Here is a 19,130-nt window from a genome sequence, read left to right as displayed (position 1 = left end):
CCCGGCCATCGGAGCCTCGACCTGCTGGGCTCCGGCGATCCTTCCGCCTCAGCCTTCCAAGTAGCTGGAATTACAGGCATGCGCTACCACGCCCGGCTGATTTTTTATTTATTGTAGAGATGAGGTGTCGCTGCCCAGGCGGGTCTTGAACCCGCGGGCTCAGGCAATCCACTCACCTCAGCCTCCCAAAGGCACGGGATTACGGACTGAGCCACCGAGCCTGGCTCATTTCTAACTGTTAAGTGCAATCCCGAAAATACATTCTTCCAGAGAGGATTTTGCTTGCTCTTGCAGGATTCTTGGAGTCTGAACTGTTTAAATTGAATTTATGACTTCATGATTTTCAGACCACCAGGTAGTGTGAACTTTGGCTGTAAGTCCATGTGAGGGGTCTCTTGTCTTTAATCTCAGGAGTAATTTCTTGCTCCACTTCACTCAGATTCAAGGTGATTGTTCCTGAAGTTTTTTTGTTCATGGGAATTTTCCCTTACATTAAGGAACTGGTCTTAGGGGGCCTGACTAAATGGGGGCAATCATCCCATGAGATTTCCCACTTTGAATGCTACCTGAGTTTCGCTTTCTATTACAAATGTCTTATGAGGCCATGAGGACTAAAGCTTAATTACTCCACATTAGCTAAATGAGTTCAGCACAAAAGTAAATTCAGAGTTCCCTAATTTTTTATTAGACAGCTTTCACTGAAGTGAAAGTGTCACAATACTTTTATAATATGCTTTTTATTTTGGTGATCCATTTTTGTTAGCATGAGGGTACATACAGACATCTAATGTGCTACATCAGTGGTTCACACCTCATCCCCAAAGCTCCTTATCATACACTTTTCCGTGTTGTTCTTTTGAAGCTATTGAATATCTGAGCAAACTATTAGCCACTGCCTATGCATTGATAAGGATCCAACAATAAAACGTTTTCCTCTGGAAGTTGACTTCCAGATGGTCTGACTGAAAAATCTTCTCACTGGGGAATATTTTCTTTCCACTATTCTTCATGACAATTCCTGTAACTATAGAACTTTTGCCACTATCCTAAGACAGCTAAGCAGTCTGGGCAAACATGCTGAAGACATATTTGGCGAGTTATTTTATGAGTCCAAAGACTTCTATATCAGAGAAAATTCTCTTCAAGACAGATTTGATCATCTCGCTGTCAAGTCACCCAGCTGGATGTAGTCATGGAATTTGTGTCACTACAGGAACATCAACGTGGAAAATACTCTCAGAAGTTCCACAGTTCAAGACCAGCAGGTGGTATCAAAGAATAGCATTCCTAATCCTGCCGCTCACATTTAGCCAGTGATGGATCACCTCCTCTGAATGTCCTAACACCACATGGTAATGACAAGGATGAGATGAAGTTCTATACTGATCTTTCCTATTTCTTTGACCCTTGGAAAAAACAAGCACTACAGGACACAGAAGACAAAAGGAAAGAGAAAAGACATCAACAGGAACAAAAGCATATAGATGGCATCACCTGCAAGATGAAAGGGATTTAATACAGACAGAAATAGTTGCCAGGAATGGAATGTGATGTCATATGACAAAGTGCTTAGACCTGACAACAAGGTGTCACAGAGTAGACTATGGAGCGCCTCCAAGGGATCCCTGTTTCCAGGCATTAGGTCCCATGCATGGGATGTTAGGAAATACTCTCATCTGGCAACTCCCACTCATTCTAGGGATCACTTCTTACACAGCTGGCAGCTGATGATGCTTCTTCAAGTAAGTCCCCAAACCAGGCCCCTGAGCATGCATCCAGGGACCTCCCTCTGCCTCAGCAATGCATGTGGCCCTAAACAGATCTCAGGAGGGCCTCTGACTTCTCTTCCCTGATCCAGAGGGGTGCCAGGGGTCCTGATGGTCCAGCAGACTATGGGAAGCTCCCAGCACAGATGATCGAACATGCAACCCAATAGGACCTCCTTCTCCACCTCCTCCAGCACAAACTGTCTTTGTCAACCCTCTCCAGGTTCCCTTCAGCGCTCCTTTCTCACATCAGTTGGCTCCACAAACTCACCCGTCTCCTCATCCTCCTGCCACCAGGCTCCTGGTCACAGTCCTGCCTTCCCCAACAGAATTCCCTGGTCCGGGTCCTTCTCCTTTGTCTTCCCCAATATACCGCCCCCTAGTCACTGAGGCAAAGCATCAAAAGCCTGCACAACCACCCAACAATTTGTACTTAGAGTGATCTCCTTTCTGCTATTTGAATGGGGATTCAGTTGGAAAAGGTGCAGGAGCTATGTGAGCAAGATGACAACAAGAGGCCATTGGGAATGACAGTCACAATCCCGCCCAGACCCACTGCGGTGGTGGAGTACAGTGACTCTAACAACTCAGAGTTTGATGAAAAGGACTGGTCTGACAGAGACAGTCCTGGGAAAGCCTTGTGAGACAGAAGGACAGCTGGTGACAGCCTGAACACCGTGGGTTGGGAGAGTATCGAAGATTTTAAATGTTCTCAACATCCAAATAGTGGTTACATAATCCTACAACTTACCACCTTTTGTATAATAATGTGAAATTGCTTCTGCACATCCACGAATTCTGGTTTTTTTCAGTATTTGTTGTACCTAATTGCCACTAAACATAAGAAATTGTGCTGCACATGAGAAAATAAGCTATAACTATTGCACTATCCTAAAAACAATATCTTACATTCTTCGTGTTCATGAAAGTCTTTAGTGTAGTTTGGAGTTACTATTATTGATCATGATAATTCTGCAGACTTGCCATGTTTTTGTGAATCTATCTTATGTAAGGTCTTTGCAAGATTAATGACTGTGTGTCACAGTGATGTCTTCAGATTAGTCAGTGATATGGTTTTACTTTCTTAAAAAATGAATTTTAGAACAAGTGGGTTCTAAAGAGAAGAGTTTAACAAAGAAGGAGAATCCAATATTTCTGCTTTCAATTTCTTGGCTCAGTAGTCTCTTAGTGAATTTGAACGCTCTGTTGAGTAACATCATTGCCTTTGCACTGGCTTGTCAGATGTGAAGTTGGACGAGCCCTTTTCAGGACCTTTTCAGCACGTGATGTCTGCTGTGCCGATGATGTCAACTTAGTATCAAAGAAGCATGGAAAAATGTTGGAGGAGATGGAGAAACTTTTCAGCGTGCAGAGGCAGGATCAGCATCAGCATCAAGTCGCACTCAGATTATTGCTGATTCAAGAGAAAACTAAAAGTCTTTATGAAGATTTGAAAAAAAAGCATGATGAAGATTCTGAGGATGCATCTTTTAATGCCAGTCATGTCTGCTTTCATTGGTTCAATTCTAGAACCAACCTTCACAACATAAAAATAAGTGCAAGGCAGCAAGTGTGGATGTGGTAGCTGCCTGGGAATTTCTTGAAATGCTTTGATAAATTATTGATCAAGATGTGTATTTACCTGAGCAGGGTTTTAATGTGGGTGAGAACTCTATCCGAAGTTACATCAGTAAGGAAGAAAAGTTGATGCCAGGGTATCAAACAGCAAAGGATAGGTCGACTCTGTTGTTTGGTGGCGATGCTTCTGGAGATATGAAGCCAGAGTATCTTTTGGTTTATCATTTAGAGAACTCAAGAGCCCTTAAAACATAGCTGAGAGTTCTCTTCCTGTCGCATGGAAGAAACCCCCAAGTCTGGGTTACATAGGCCATTTTCCAAGACTGGTTTTTCTACCACTTTATCCTGGAGGTAGGGAAATATTGCTTGGAGCAGAATATCGCATTCAACATTCTTTTGCAGCTTGACAATGCTCTAGGCCACCCTTATTCAGGGATGACTTTCACCCCAATGTCAAAGTAGTGCATCTACCACTGAATACTACATCACTCATACAACCTACAGACCGGGAAGTTATAGTGACTTTCAAGGAATATTATTTATGTCACACTTTTCGTCAGGCAGTAAAGGTGAGTGATGAATCAGGAACAATTTTGAAATAAACTATAGCATCTACAAGTTCATAGAAAGCACTGACTTTGCTTGACGTGAGATTATGGCTGTTACCATGAATGGGGTGTGAAAGAACCTTTGCCCACAGTTTACTTACAATTTTCATGAATTTGAGAAGGTGAGAGCTCAAAGAGGTCTTCAGTAACTTAGTGACCCTCAGTGGAAAGCTGCAGCTAGATCTGCAAGAGGACGACTTCACTGAACTCCCTGCTGTGCAACATGAGGAGCTTACGAATGAAGGCCTGATGGAATTGGAGGCCCAGGGAAAGGACAAAGAGAGACAAGAGGAAGAAGAAGTAACCAAAGAACCAAAGAGATTCATGATGTAGGAAATGACAAGAGGATTTTCTTCATATGAGGAGGCACTGTTAGTTTTTGAGGTGCAGGACCGGAACGTAGAATGGTACATGAAGGTTGCAGCTGTTGCTCAGAATGCAATTCAGTGTTATTGTGTCATCTCTGAGAAAACAAAAAGAGCTACATCCTGGACATCACTGAATCATTTTTTCAAGAGGGTAGACAGAATGAAATCCAGCAAGGAATGAGAACCTTTAGCATCAACATCAGGCGTGAGTGAACTTGCAGCCTGCCCTCTATCTCCTATTGGTGATCCTTCAGCTCTTCAATCTCCCACCTATTCTTCCTCTTCCCATCAGTAACACTTCTTGCCTGTTCACTGGATGCCACCCCATATGCCAGCTGCTGTACTGTACTACTGTGTTTTTCATGGTACTGTACTGTAAGGTTAAAAATGTGAGGTTTTTTTGTGTTTGTTTGTTTTTATGTACTATTTGTGCATAAAGTATTATAAACCTAGTACTGTGCAATACTACATAGACAATTGTGTTAGTTGGGCACTTAGGCTAACTTTGTTGAACTCACAAACAAATTGGACTTACAAACGTGCTCTTGGAATAGAGTTCATTCACATGTAGGGGAGTTACTATACTTGGTCTGATTTTAAAATCTTAGACTTAAGTGAAAATAGAGATTGACAGTTATTCACTTTTCACAATGCTGTGGTCAGATTAGGAATCAATCACATGAGTACGGCCTTTGCCCAGTTAGAAACTCATGGTTCTCTTTTCTCATATTGTTGTTGGCACATTAAATTTTAAGAGGTACCTCACCAGATGATATTGACAGACCCGTGGCTATAGCAGAGCACTTTGCTTTCACCCCTGTCTTCCCTGTTAGTGTTCCCACATGATGGTATCAAAGACCTGTGGGGTTAATTTTCCCAGCTAAGGCAAAGCGCTGGGAAACTCAAGAATGAGAACTTTTATTTTGTAATTCAAAATGAAGGATAACTGCTTGTTTAGAATGAATAAATGTCCTAGGTTTTGAATATAGCCATGACTTTAAAAACGTGCTGAGACACTTCAGTTGCTGAGGAATTCTCATCTATTTTTAGTGTTTTAAACTTATTTCAGTCATTAGTGAATCTTTGTTATAGTGAAAGGAAAAATCTTGAGCTAAAAGCAAAGTTGTCCAAGTTGGTGTGAAATGTAAATGGGATGGTGAGTAATGGACTTCTGTTAATAAATTTTCCAGTGAAAATCAGCTGACTCCTGAGTCACATCTGTGTGTCTCCTAGTGGACAACTGTCTGGTTTGAGACAGTCATCATACAATGCCTGTCTAATCGTTTCTAATCACATATATTTTGAGACTCTTAAAAAACCTAATGTGTACAGCCCCTTTTTGAAACTTACATTTGTGCCAGTTCATCTGAGTCTTCTCAGCTATCTCAACTGCTGTGGCACATACTTCTTGAGCTTCTCTTCTTGTTGCTGGTCATCATTTGGTCATCACTATAATTTTCCTGAATATATGTAAATGTTATTCTTTAATTTTAATATTTTTTTCCATTGTAAAGGCCTGCTGTGTTGGCATTATTGTTAAGACTTTTACCATTTTTTTTTTTTTTTTTGGTCATTGCTCTTCCTACTCATGATAGGTCCTAGTATAATGTTATCACTCTTTTTTTAACTTTAAAATTTTAAATTTAATTATTTTTATTTTTAAAATTATTTATTTATTTATTATAAAGATGTAGGGTACAATTCAGGGTTAGATATACAAACATTGATCACGCAGGTACCCTTGTTGATGAGGCATGCCCCTCCCTCCCCTAACAGTCTTCCCCAACTGCCAGTCCCCAACTGTAAAATTTATTTTAAATATGTGGGGTACTATGCAGGGTTAGGTATACAAATGTTAATTATGCAGGTATCCTTGATGATGAGATGTGCTCCTCCTTCCCTGGCAGTTTCCTCAACTGTCAATTCCACTCCGCTGTCCTGGCAGTTGCCCACTACTGCCAATCCATTTCTTATAGTATTATGATAATTGTTCAAGGTCCACTTATGAGTGAGAACATATGATACTCTGTTCTCTGTTTCTGTGATAGATCACAGAGTATGATAGACTCTAAATCCACCCAAGTTGCTGAGAAGTTCTTGTCCTTCTTTATGGTTGCATAATATTCCATTCTGTATATGAATGACATTTTTTTTATATAGTCCAGTTTTACTGGGCAGTGTGGTTGGTTCCATGTTTTTGCTATTGTGAATAGTGCTACAATAAACATACATGTGCAGGTATCTTTTTTATAGAATGATTTGAGTTCCTACAAGTATATTCCCAATAAGGGGATTGCTGGGTCACATGGAAGGTCAATTTCTAGTTCTTTCAGAATCGCCACACTGTTTTCTAAAGAGGCTGCACTATTTGGCATTCCCACCAGCAGAAAGACGCAAACCTTTTTCTCCAGATCGTCGCTGGCATCTATTCTTGCTTGTTTTATTAATGATGGTCATTCTTACTGAGGCTAGGCGGTATCTCAATGTGGTTTTGATTTGCATTTCTCTGATGATTACTGAGGCTGAGCACCTTTTCATGTGTCTGTTGGCTACCTGTATATCTTCTTTTGAGAGGTGTCTATTCATGTCTTTTGCCCACTTTGGAATGGGTTTGTTTTTTTTTTTTTACCCCTTTCGGCACGTTTGAGTTTTTTGTAAATCCTAGATGTTAGACCTTTGTCAGATATACAGTTGGCAAATGATTTTTCCGATTCTGTGAACTGTCTCTCTGCTCTCTTGATGGTTTGTTTGTTTGTTTGTTTTGCTTTACAGAAGCTTTTCAGTTTGATGAGGTCCCACTTGTCTGTCTCATCTCTTACAGCACGGGCACTTCGGGATTTGATCAGGAATTGATTGCCAGTTCCAATTTCCATAAGGCTGTCTCCTGCATTTTCTAAGGTTCTTATAGTTTGAGGCTTTACGCTTAGGTCTTTGATCCATTTAGAGTTGATTTTTGCATATGGTGATAAGTAGGGGTCATGTTTCAATCTTCTGATTGTGATCAGCCAGTTTTCCCAGCACCATTTACTGAGTAGGCTCTCCTCTCCCCAGTGATTGTTGTTGAAGGCTTTGTCAAAGATGAGTTGGTTGAGAAATTTAGATTTTGCTCCTGGAATCTCTATCCTGTTCCATTGGTCCATATGCCTGTTCTTGTACTAATACTAGGCTGTTTTTATTGTTGCATCCTTATAGTAAAGTTTTAAGTCTGAAAGTGTAAGACTTCTTGCTTAGTTTCTTTTGCTAAGGGTTATTTTGACTATTCATGGTTGTTTATGTTTCCTTATGAATTTCTGTATTGTCATTTCCAGGTCTGAGAAGAATGATGTTGGTAATTTAATGGGTATTGCGTTTAATCTGTAGATTGCCTTTGGTAGGATGGACATCTTTTTTTTTATTTTTGAATTGGAGTCTCACTCGGTCGCTCAGACTGGAGTGCAGTGGCCGCTCACGGCCACCACAGCCTCAACCTGCTGGGCTCCGGCAATCCTTGTGCCTCAACCTTCCGAGTAGCCGGAATTACAGGCATGTGCTACCACGCCCGGCTGATTTTTTGATTTATTGTAGAGATGAGGTCTCGCTGCCCAGGCAGGTCTCGAACCCGCTGCCAGGCAGGGCTCAGGCAATCCACTCACCTCAGCCTCCCAAAGGCGTGGGATTTCAGGCTGAGCCACAGAGCCCGGCGGTAGGATGAACATCTTAGCAATGTTGACTCTTCCTGTCCATGAGCATGGAATATTTTTCCATTTGTTTGTGTATTTTTGGATTTCTTTGAGTAGCATTTTGTATTTCTCATTGTAAAGGTCTTTCGCTTCTCTGATTAGGAAGATGTCGAGGTATTTCTTTCTTTCTTTCTTTTTTGTGGCTGTTGTGAATAGGATTGTGCTTTTTATTTGATTCTCTGCCTGCTTGTTGTTGGTCTATAAGAATGCAACTGTCCTTTGCATTTAATTTGTACCCCGAGACTGTGCCAAAGTCCTTTATCAGTGCAAGCAGATTTTTGACAGATTCTCTTGGATTTTTGAGGAATAGGATCATATCGTCAGCAAAGAGGGTAACTTAACTGTCTCTTTTCCTGCTTGGATACCCCTGATTTCCTTCTCTTGTCTAATTGCTGTAGCCAGGACTTCCAACACAATGTTGAACAAGAGGGGTGAGAGTAGATACCCTTGTCTTGTTCCGGTTTTCAGGGGAAATTTTTCCAGTTTCTGTCCATTTCTCAATATGTTAGCTGTGGGTTTATTTTAGATGGCACTTACCATATTGAGGTATGTTCCTTCTATACCTAGGTGTTTGAGGGTTTTTTTCAAGAAGGAATGCTGGATTTTATCAAAAGCTTTTTCTGCATCTAATGATATAATCATGTGGTTCTTGGTTTTACATCTGTTGATGTATATAACTACATTTAAGATCTTGTGGATGTTGAACCACCCCTGCATCCTGGGGATGAAGCCTACTTAGTCATGGTGGATGATTTTTGAAATGTGTTTTTGGATCCGATTTGCTAGAATCTTGTTGAGGATTTTTGCATCTATGTTCATATGGGATATTGGCCTGTAGTTCTCTTTTCTCTTTTTTTGTTGGATTTTTACCCAGTTTGGGTATCGGTGTGATGTTGGCTTCGTGAAATGATTTGGGAAGAATTCCATCTTTCTCAATTGCCTGGAATACTTTCAATAGGATTGGTATCAGCTCCTTGTACATTTTGTACAATTCTGCTCGAAAGTCATCTGGTCCGTGGCTTTTTTTTTTTTGTAGGTAGTTTTCTTATGACAGAGGCAATCCTGGGTTGTTATTTGTCTACTTAGTGTCTCAATGTCTTCTTGTTTTCACATTGGGAGGTTTGTGATGTCAGAAAGTCCTCCATTTCATTTAGGTTATCAAGTTTGTTTCCATACAGGTGTGCATAGTAATCTCTGAAATCTGTATTTCTTCGGGGTCAGTTGTGATTTGATCTTTTGTATTTCTGATTTGCTTATTTGGGCTTTTTCTCTTTCTTGGTCATTCTAGCTAGGGATTCATCAATTTTGTTAATTCTGTCAAAGAACCAGGTTTTCATTTTGTTGATGTTTTCTATGATATTTTTGTCTTCTACATCCCATAGTTGGGCTCATACTTTGGTGATCTGGATTCTTCTGCTGAAGTTAGGGTTTTGGTGGTCTTGCTTTTCCAGCTCCCTTAGGTGATTTGTTAGGCTGTTAACTTAAGATCTTTCCATTTCCTTCATGTGTTTTGTAGAGATATAAATTCCCTTCTTAGAACTGTTATCATAGTATCCCAGAGGTTTTGGTAAGATGTTTCTTCATTTTCATTTATTTCCAGGAATCTTTTAATATCTGTTTTGATTTTGGTGTTGACCAAATAGTTGTTCAGCATCATGTGGTTTAGTGTCCATGTCTTTTTGAGATTTGGGGAAGTTTTGTTGGTGTTGATATTTCTATTTATTTCACTATGGTCTGAGAAGGCACATGGCAATATTTCAACCTTATGGAATTTTTTTATGCTTGATTTATGGCTGAGGATCTGATCAATCTGGGACACATTTCATGTGGTGGTGAGTAGAATGTATTTTCTATGGTTGTTGGGTGGAACATTCTATAAGTACTTATTAAGTCCATTTGTCGAAGTTCATGTTGAGGTTCTGGACCTCCTTAATTTTTCCCTTGATGATCTATCTATGGTTGTTAGTGGGGTATTCAAGTCCCCAGCTACAATAGTGTTAGAGCCAATATATTTTTTTAGTTTGCTTAGTAGTTGCTTTATAAATGCTGGTGTTCCTGTGTTAGGTGCATATATGTTAGGATGGACATTTCTTGTTGATGGATTAAATCTTTTATCATCATGTAGTCTTTTTCAATTTTGATAGCTTAAAGGTTGTTTTGTCTGATATTAAGATTGCAACTACTGCCTTATTTTGTGATCGATTTGTGTGGAAACTTGTTTTTTATCCTCTAACTTGGAGTCTATGTATGTCCCTTGTGTTGAGATGAGTTTCCTGGATGTAGCAAATAATTGGGTCATGGCTTCTTACTCAGTTTGCCATTCTGTGTATTTTTAATGGTGCACTTAGTTCTTTCACATTGAGGCTGATTATTGAAATGTGATTGTTTATCTCTGCCATGAGGTTTCTATAAAGTTTTTTCTTTGTTTGATTGTTTTCCTTTAGCTTTAGGGTTGACATATGTGTGTGTTTTCAAGTTTGCTGTTGCAATGTATTGTCTGTTGATTTTGTGCTCTGCAGTTCTCTTGGGAGGCGTGTAGTCATTCTTTTTTTTCTTTCTTCTGTGCTTAATGCCTTTTTAATTGTCTCCTGTAGAGCTGGTCTGGAAGCTGCATAATCTCTAGGGATTGGATGTCTGGGAAGGATTTTAATTCTCCATCATTGATGAAGCTGAGGTTGGCTGGGTAAGAAATTCTTGGTTGAAATTGTTTATCTTTGAGGATTTTGACTCCAGTCCCTTCTTGCTTATAGTGTTGTTGCCAATAGGTCTGCTGCTGTTCTTATTGGTTTTTCCTGCTAGGTAGTCTGACCTTTCTCTCTTGCTTCCTTTATAATTTTTTCTTTTGTGCCTACCTTTTGTAGACTAATTACTATGTGTCTAGGGGTTGGTCTTCTCATTTGATGTCTTGTGGGGGTTCTCTGCATTTCTTTTGTTTGGCTGGTCACATCTCTGGGGAGATGGGAAAAATTTTCTTGAATAGTCTCCTTGAATACTTGCTCCAAGGTGTTCTCTGTTTCTCTTTCTTCTTCTGGGATACCAATCAGGTGTAGGTTTGATGTCTTGATATAATTGCACATCTCTTGTGAGCTTTGTTCTTTCTGAGTTTTTTTTATTTGCTTATTTTTTACATATTAGATTAAATCCACATTCCGGTCTTCAAGTTCTGAGATACTTTCTTCCACTAGATTAATTCTGCTTTCCTCATCTTGTTATTTATTTTCTAGATATAATTTTTTATACCCAAAATCTCTGTTACAAGTTCTTTCACTTTTACATATTGTCTTCCTCGAGTCTTATTCACTCTTTCCTTCCATTCCCTAATCCCTGTCATATTCTGAGGTCAAATATTGGTGTGTTACATTGTTTGGGCTCTGAGGTCTGAGTTTTCAGGAGTTTTCTCTTTTTTTACACTTGAAATTACCTGTGGTCTTTTGTTGGCTTTTTCTCATTTGTGACAGATCTCTTTCCTTTCTCTTTAGTTTCATTATTCAGTGACAGTGGGAGAGGATTTCATTACTGATGTTTGCTCAACTCTCTATTCTTCCATGATCTGGGTTCTGAATTTGTTCTAGTTTGAAACAGGACTAGACTGAGCTCGATGGCTCAGCTTGTAATCTCAGCACTTTGGAAGACTGAGGCAAGTGTATTGCCTGAGCCTGCAGGTTCGAGACCCACCCGGGCAACTTGGCAAGACCTTGTCTCTACAATAAACCAAAAATTAGCCTGGCATGGTAGTTCATGCCTGTAATTCTGGCTACTTGTAAGGCTGAGGTGGACAGACCACCGAAGACCAGCAGGCCAAGGCTGCAGTGGTTGGGAGTGAGCCACTGCACTCTAGTCTGGGCAATGGAGTGAGACTCCAACTCAAAAAAAGCAAACAAACAAACAAACAAAAAGACACAGGACTGTGGTTGGGAAGCTTTGCTGTCTCTTGTAGTTTTGAGAGTTGAATAAGGAAGAGGATAGGGAGCTAGTATTCAGAAACTACTTGCAAATCACAATGTTCACTGATTGTGGTATGAGTTCCCTGACATCCACTCCCCATCACCACTCTCTATGATGGTGCAATGCATATGTGTGTGTACCCTCTGATAAGAGTAACAGCAACGAGGAGAACAGAGAAAAATAGAATGAAATAAGATGGACACAAATTTTAAAAAAAATTTAAAAACCACAGAACAATGAAAGCAGAAATCAAAGCAAAAAACAATTCAACACACACACACACACACAGAGACACACACACACACACACACACACCCCAAAACAAACTGGAACAACAACTAAGCAAAACAAAACAAAAACAACTACAAAAAAAACAGGAAAACCAAACACACACACACACACACACACACACACACACGCACACACATACACACACACACACACACGCTCTACATAAAATGAATGGAGAAGAAAAAGAGAATGAACAGGGGGAAAAAAACTTAGAGAAAAAAAGAAGAAAGAAAGGAATTCAGATTGAACCCTCACACGTATATTCACACACACATTGAACTAAAAAAGAGAAGAAAAAAAGAGCAAAAACAAACAAACCAAATAAACCCTGAAAGATGAACACTCAAACATTCACATATACACATGAACAGAAAACAAAAAACAAAAGAAGAGAAAAAGGAAAAAATGGGGGATGCACACTATAATCTCACATACACATTCATGCACAAAGGAAAAATATTAAAAAATTAGAAAAACTAGCAGGCAAAAAATTAAAAAAAAATTTTTTTTAAACATGTCCTCTTGCAGAGGCATTGTTCAGCTAGTCAGGGGTTGATCCTGACCCAGAGGGAATATCAGAGGGACCTGATGAGTGTAGAGTCTCAAGTGCCCCACTCCCTACCCTGATCCAGCCATGGGACAAAGGGTGTGGCAGAAAAAAGAAAACAGAATTTCCAAATTCCTAACCCAAAGTAGCAATGAAGACAAACTATTATTATATGTTTGCTAGTTTTTCTAATTTTAAAATATTTTTCCTTTGTGCATGAATGTGTATGTGAGATTATGATCAGCATCCCCCCTTTTTTACCAGGAAGACTTTTGTTAGTTAAAAAAAAATGGCACAGGCTGTAATTGTTCCTCTCATTTGCTTTTCTAATGTCACCTGCAGAGCTTCCACCTTTTTCATTCTCTTCCCAGTGTCCCAATCAGGGAAGAAGGAGGGGTGGGGGGTGGGGCTGCAGTATACCCCTTCCACTCTCATATAGCCATGGGGATCTCCTCCAATTGGGAGGTGCAAGATTGTCTCTTCCCCAGGAATTCACAGGGGGTGCCCCAGCCAGGCCTATTCTGGAGTGGAGTCCTCTCCTCCTATTGCAGCTGATGTCCAGTTTCCACCTTGGTTCATCCCTCTCAGATATGCCCCAGCCATAGGGATCTGATGTTCAGAGGATTGTTGGGGGAGCAGGGAGGTTAGGTCAGCCCCAGACTCAGCTCTGATCTCTTTGGAGTTCTTCCTTATCCTTTTCTGGCCACACCCTTTTTCCCACGACTGGATCAGGGTAGGGGAAGGGGCGATTGAGACTCAGCATTCATCAGGTCCCTCCGAAGTTTGTGCTTTCAGGATATTCCCTCTGGGTCACAATCAACCCCTGACTAGTTGATCTACCAGTCATAGAGATTAGGTCTGTTGCTCTGTGGTGAGCAAGTCAGAGTACTTTCCTGCCCCCTTTTTCAAGATGGTGGCAGGGTGCCTCATTTGTCTTCTGCAGTAGGGCTCTGCTTCTGGGCTCCCCTTTGCTTCCAGTGTCTGACCAGGCACTGTAGTGGTAAGGCAGAGGTGAAGCAATGCAGTGGTGAAGCAAAGCCTGGAGCTGGTAGTCTCACGCTGCAGCCTCTTCCCAGGAAGACTTTTGTTAGTTTAAAAAAATGGCACTCAGCTTCTGTGACCCAGGAAGTGCTAGGGACCAAGCAGAGAAGCTGCAGCACCAGCTGTTTCACCATGAGAGCCCTGGCCACTTGCTCACAAGTCCCTACTTAGTCAGTCTTTCCCAGCATCTTCTTCCCAGGAAGGTTTTGCCGATTTTAAAAAAAACAAACACAAAACGGCACTCAGCTTCTGCCTCCTGGGAATCACTATGATCCAAGTCAAGCAGCTGCAGCACAATTCACTTCACCAGGAGAGCCCTGGCCTCTTGCTCTCGAACCCTCACTCAGTCAACCACTTACATGCCTACTCACTCACCGACATGTACACAAAATTCTCCATACACTCACTCACACTGGGACTTGCATAGTTTGACTGGCTTGACTACCATCTTCGCACTCCTCCAACTTTTACCATTCTAAAAGTCTTATTTTGTCTTTCTCAAAATAGTTTGTCTTTATTGCTACTTTTGTGCTAGGAATTTGGAAATTCTGTTTTCTTTTTTATTACCCTTCTGTTCTCAGAAGAAAACACATGAAAGATACCATTCATGTCAGGATTTCTTCTATTTATATGTCAATACAGTAAAATTAGTGGTACATTTCTCATAAATATTCATGGAGCTCTTAATTATTAGTTGTTGTTTTATAGTTGAATCAGCAAGTTATTTTCAAATTGTTTCTATCATTAGTAAAAAGGCTTTGCTCTGTTGTGTTTTATACCATTAAAGTAATGGAAAATGACTACAATCTACTTTAGATATTCTTTAGAGTATTATTTTACATTTATGAACTATAGACATTCCAGAGGGCAAAGAAGTTAAAGTAATATGTTTGGAAAACATATCTGAGGAAATTAATTCAACAATACTTCTTTGGTGTAGAGAGATTTATACATCCAGGTGCAAGAAGTCAAAGAACTCCTGCAAGATACATCACAAGAAGATCCTCACCAAGGCATATAGCTGCCAAATTATTCAAAATCAGTATGAAAGAAAATATCCTAAGAGCAACAAGAGAGCTGTGCTGAATTATTTATAAAGGAAAGGACATTAGATTAACAGCACACTTCTCAGCAGAAACTTGACAAGCCAGAAAAAAACAGAATCTATTTTCAGCCTCCTTAAAGACAAAAAATGCCAGCCAATAATTTTATATCCAGTCAAACTAACTTCATAAATGAAGGAGAAATAAAATCCTTTCTGACAAACAAGCACCGAGGAAATTCACTGACATGAAACTGGCTCTACAAAAGATGCTCAAAGAAGTTCTAATCATTGAAATAAAATGGCAATCACTTATGTGTCATATAATATCACATAAGTTCAAAGCTCACAAATCCTACAAAGTAACTGTGTTGTAAGGGTAGCTACCTTACAGGACAGTGGCAGAAACAAAACCTCACTTATCAGTCTTAACCCTGAATGCAAACAGCCTTAACACTCCTACTTAAAGGATGCAGACTGGCAAATTGGATTAAAAAAACAAAAACAACAACAACAAAACCAAGACTCAACCATATTCTGGCTAAAAGACACCCACCTACTGTTCAAAGATGGCCACAGACTCAAAGTAAATAGGTGGGAAAAGATATATTATGTGAATGGAAAACAAAAATGAACAGGAGTAGCCATTCTCATATTAGATAACATAGATTTCAATCCAAGAAAAGAAAATAAATGTTAAAAAAAAGTCAAAGAAGAGAATTATATAATGATAAAGGGTAAAATTCAACAAGAAGATTTAACTGTCTTAAACACATATCCACGCAACATTGGAGCACTCAAATTGATGAAGAAAATACTATTTGATCTTAGAACACATTGGTTCCAATGCTATAATAATGAGGGGTTTCTACCTCCCACTGATATCACTAGGCAAATAATTGAAACAGAAAATCAACAAAGAAGCACTGGACATAAATGGACTGTAGACAAAATGAACCTAACAGTCATCTACAGAACTTTCCACCCAACAGCTGCAAAATATACATTATTTTCATCTCCTCATGGACCAGTCTCCAAAACTGACCCTATGCTTGGCCATAAGGGAAGTCTCAATAAATTCAAATATATTAAAATTATACCAACATCTTCTCAAACTACAGTAGAATAAAATTGGAAATCAACCCTAAGAGAAACTCTAAACACTATACTATGACATGGAAACTAAGTAACATGTTCTGGAATGACCCTTGGGTAAACAACAAAATTAATGCAGAAATTTAAAAAACAGATGAACCAAATAAAAATAAAGACACAATATACTAAAATCTTTGGGATATAGCAAAGAGTGTAGAGAGGAAAGTTCATAACATTAAATGCTTATATCAAAAAGATAAAAAAAATCTGAAATCGGCAGCATAACCGTGTACCTCAAGGAACTAGAAAAACAAACCCAAAGTTAACCGAAGAAAATAAAAAACAAAGATCAGAACAGAACTAAATGATAATGAGACAAAAAAGACACAAATGACCATAGACTACCCAAGAAAGAAAAGAGATGACTCAAATAAATATAACCAGAAACGACAGAGATGACATAAAAAATGGATACTGTAGAAATACAAAAGATCATCAGAGGTTACTTTTAGCACCTCAACAGCAACAAACTGGAAAACCTAAAGGAAATGGATAAATTCCTGGAGACATGAGGCCTCCCAAGATTGAAACAGGAAGAAATAGAAACACTGAATAAGCAATAACAAACAATGAAATTGAATGAGTAATTAAAAAAATCATCCAACAATAAAAGGCCAAGGGACAGACAAATTCACAGCCAAATTTATCAGACATACAAAGAAGAACTGGTATCAATTTTACAAAAACTATTCAAAAAAATTGAGGAGGAGGGACTCCTTAATTAATTCTATGAAGCCAGTATCACATTGATACCAAAATCAAGCAAAGATACAACAGAAAGCAAAGCAAAACAAAACAAAACAAAACTACAGGTCAATAACTCTAGTGAATAAATATGTATGCAAAGAGCCTCAACAAAATACTAGCAAACTGAATTCAACAGCATATAAAAGATAATAATCCTTCACGAGCAAGTGGGTTTTATTCCAGGGTTACAAGAGTGTTTCAGTATTTGTAAATCAATAAATGTGATTCACCACACAAACAGAAGTAAAAACAAAAATCATATGACCATCTCAATAGATGCAGAAAGGCTTTCGATAAATTACACATCCCGTCATGATAAAAAGCCTCAACAAACTAGGCATTAAATGAACATTTCTCAAAATAATAAGAGCCATGTATGACAAACCCACAGCTAACATCATACTTAATTGGGAAAAGTTGAAAACATTTCCCCTCAAAACTGGAACAACACAAGGATGTCCATTCCTCCTAGTTTTATTTAGCATCATACTGGAGGTCCTAGTATGAGCAATCTGGCCAGAAAAAGAAATAAAAGGCACTCAAATCAGCAAAGAGGAAATCAAACAATCCCTATTCACTGATGACATGATTGCACCTTGAATTACATAAAGATTTCTCCAAGAGGCAACTAGATCTGGTAAATGACTTTAGTAAAGCCTCAGGATACAAAATCGATGTACAAGAGTCAGCAGCATTTTTATACACCAATAATGCTCAAGCTGGGCACCAAATCAAAAGCTCAATCCCATTTACAATAGCCACAGAAAAATAAAATCCCTACTAACACACCTATAAGGAGATGAAAGATCTTTACAAGAGAACTACAAAGCATAGGTGAAAAAAATCATAGATGACACAAACAAATAGAACATCTCATGCTGATGTATCAGAAGAATCAATAGTGTTAAAATGACTGCAATTTCAAAAGCAATCTACAGATTCAACACAATCCCTATCAAAATGCCAACACCATTTTCCCCAAAACTAGAAAAAAAAGTCATAAAGTTTACATGGAACCAAAAAAAAGCCTGAATATGTAAAGGAATCCTAAGCAAAAACAACACAGAGGCATCACACTGCCTGACTTCAAATTATACTATAAGGTCATAGTAACTGAAACTATATACTACAAGACTATAGTAACTAAAACTATGGTACTGGTACAAGAATAGACAGATAGATCAATGGAAAAGAATGAAGAGCCTAGAAACAAAACTACATGCTTACAACTAATGATCTTGACAAAGCTGACAAAAACAAATAATGGGAAAAGATACCCTATTCAGCAAGTGGTGCTGGAAAAATTAGCTAGTCATATGCAGAAGAATAAAACTTGTCCCCTACCTCCCACCACATATAAAAATTAACACAAAATGGGTTAAATATTTAAATGTAAGACCTGAAACTATAAAAATCTGGGAAGAAAACCTAGGAAGCCCTTTTCTGGACACTCGGCTAAGCAAAGAAATTATGACAAAGACTTCAAAAACAAGTTTGACACACACAAAAAAGCAAAATAGGCAAATGAGACTTAATTAAACTAAAAAGCTTCTGCACAGTAAAAGAAATATTCAAGAGTAAACAGAAAAATATGAAGTAGGAGAAAATATTTTCAAATTATACCTCAGACAAAGGACTAATATTCAGAATCTATAAGAGACTCAATTTTATATGAAAAAAATATCAAAAGTGGGCAAGGCCATCGAAACTGGACTGGGTAAAGAAAATGTGGTACATATACACAATGGAATATTATGCAGCCGTAAAGAAGGAAAAATATATGGACTTTGCAGCAACTTGGATGGATCTGGAGTCAATCATACTCAGTGTTATGTACAGAGACAAAGAACAGAGTACCATATGTTCTCACTCATAAGCAAACCTTGAACAATTATAATACTATAAGAAAGCATTTGGCAGTAATGGGAAAATGTCGGGGGGGGTTGGGATTGGCAGTTGAGGGAAACTGCTAGGGGAGGAAGGAGCATACCTCATCAACAAGGGTACCTCGTTGATCAACGTTTGTATACCTAACCCTGAATTGTACCCCACATCTTTATAATAAAAAAGAGAGAGAGAGAGAGCACAAAAAATGGCAGAGTAGATGATTTGGGACTGCTGACTTTTGCTGACGGTTCTTACAGAATCCCAGGCAACGAAGGTTTGTTTGGGAACAGCAAGCCTCTGCAGCCGGAGAAGCACTCCTCCATGGTCCAGGGGGCTCAGCTCCCTGCCAGATCTCCAGGAACCTCACCACCTGGAGCAGGGCTCCAACCATCACGTGTCGGGCAGCTTTGCTGCCCGCGGTTCACTGGTGTGGACA

Source organism: Carlito syrichta, unplaced genomic scaffold (assembly GCF_000164805.1).
Source record: "Carlito syrichta isolate Samal-C Ts95f unplaced genomic scaffold, Tarsius_syrichta-2.0.1 Scaffold316474, whole genome shotgun sequence".
Classification (NCBI taxonomy): domain Eukaryota; kingdom Metazoa; phylum Chordata; class Mammalia; order Primates; family Tarsiidae; genus Carlito; species Carlito syrichta.
This window is presented reverse-complemented; position numbering follows the sequence as displayed.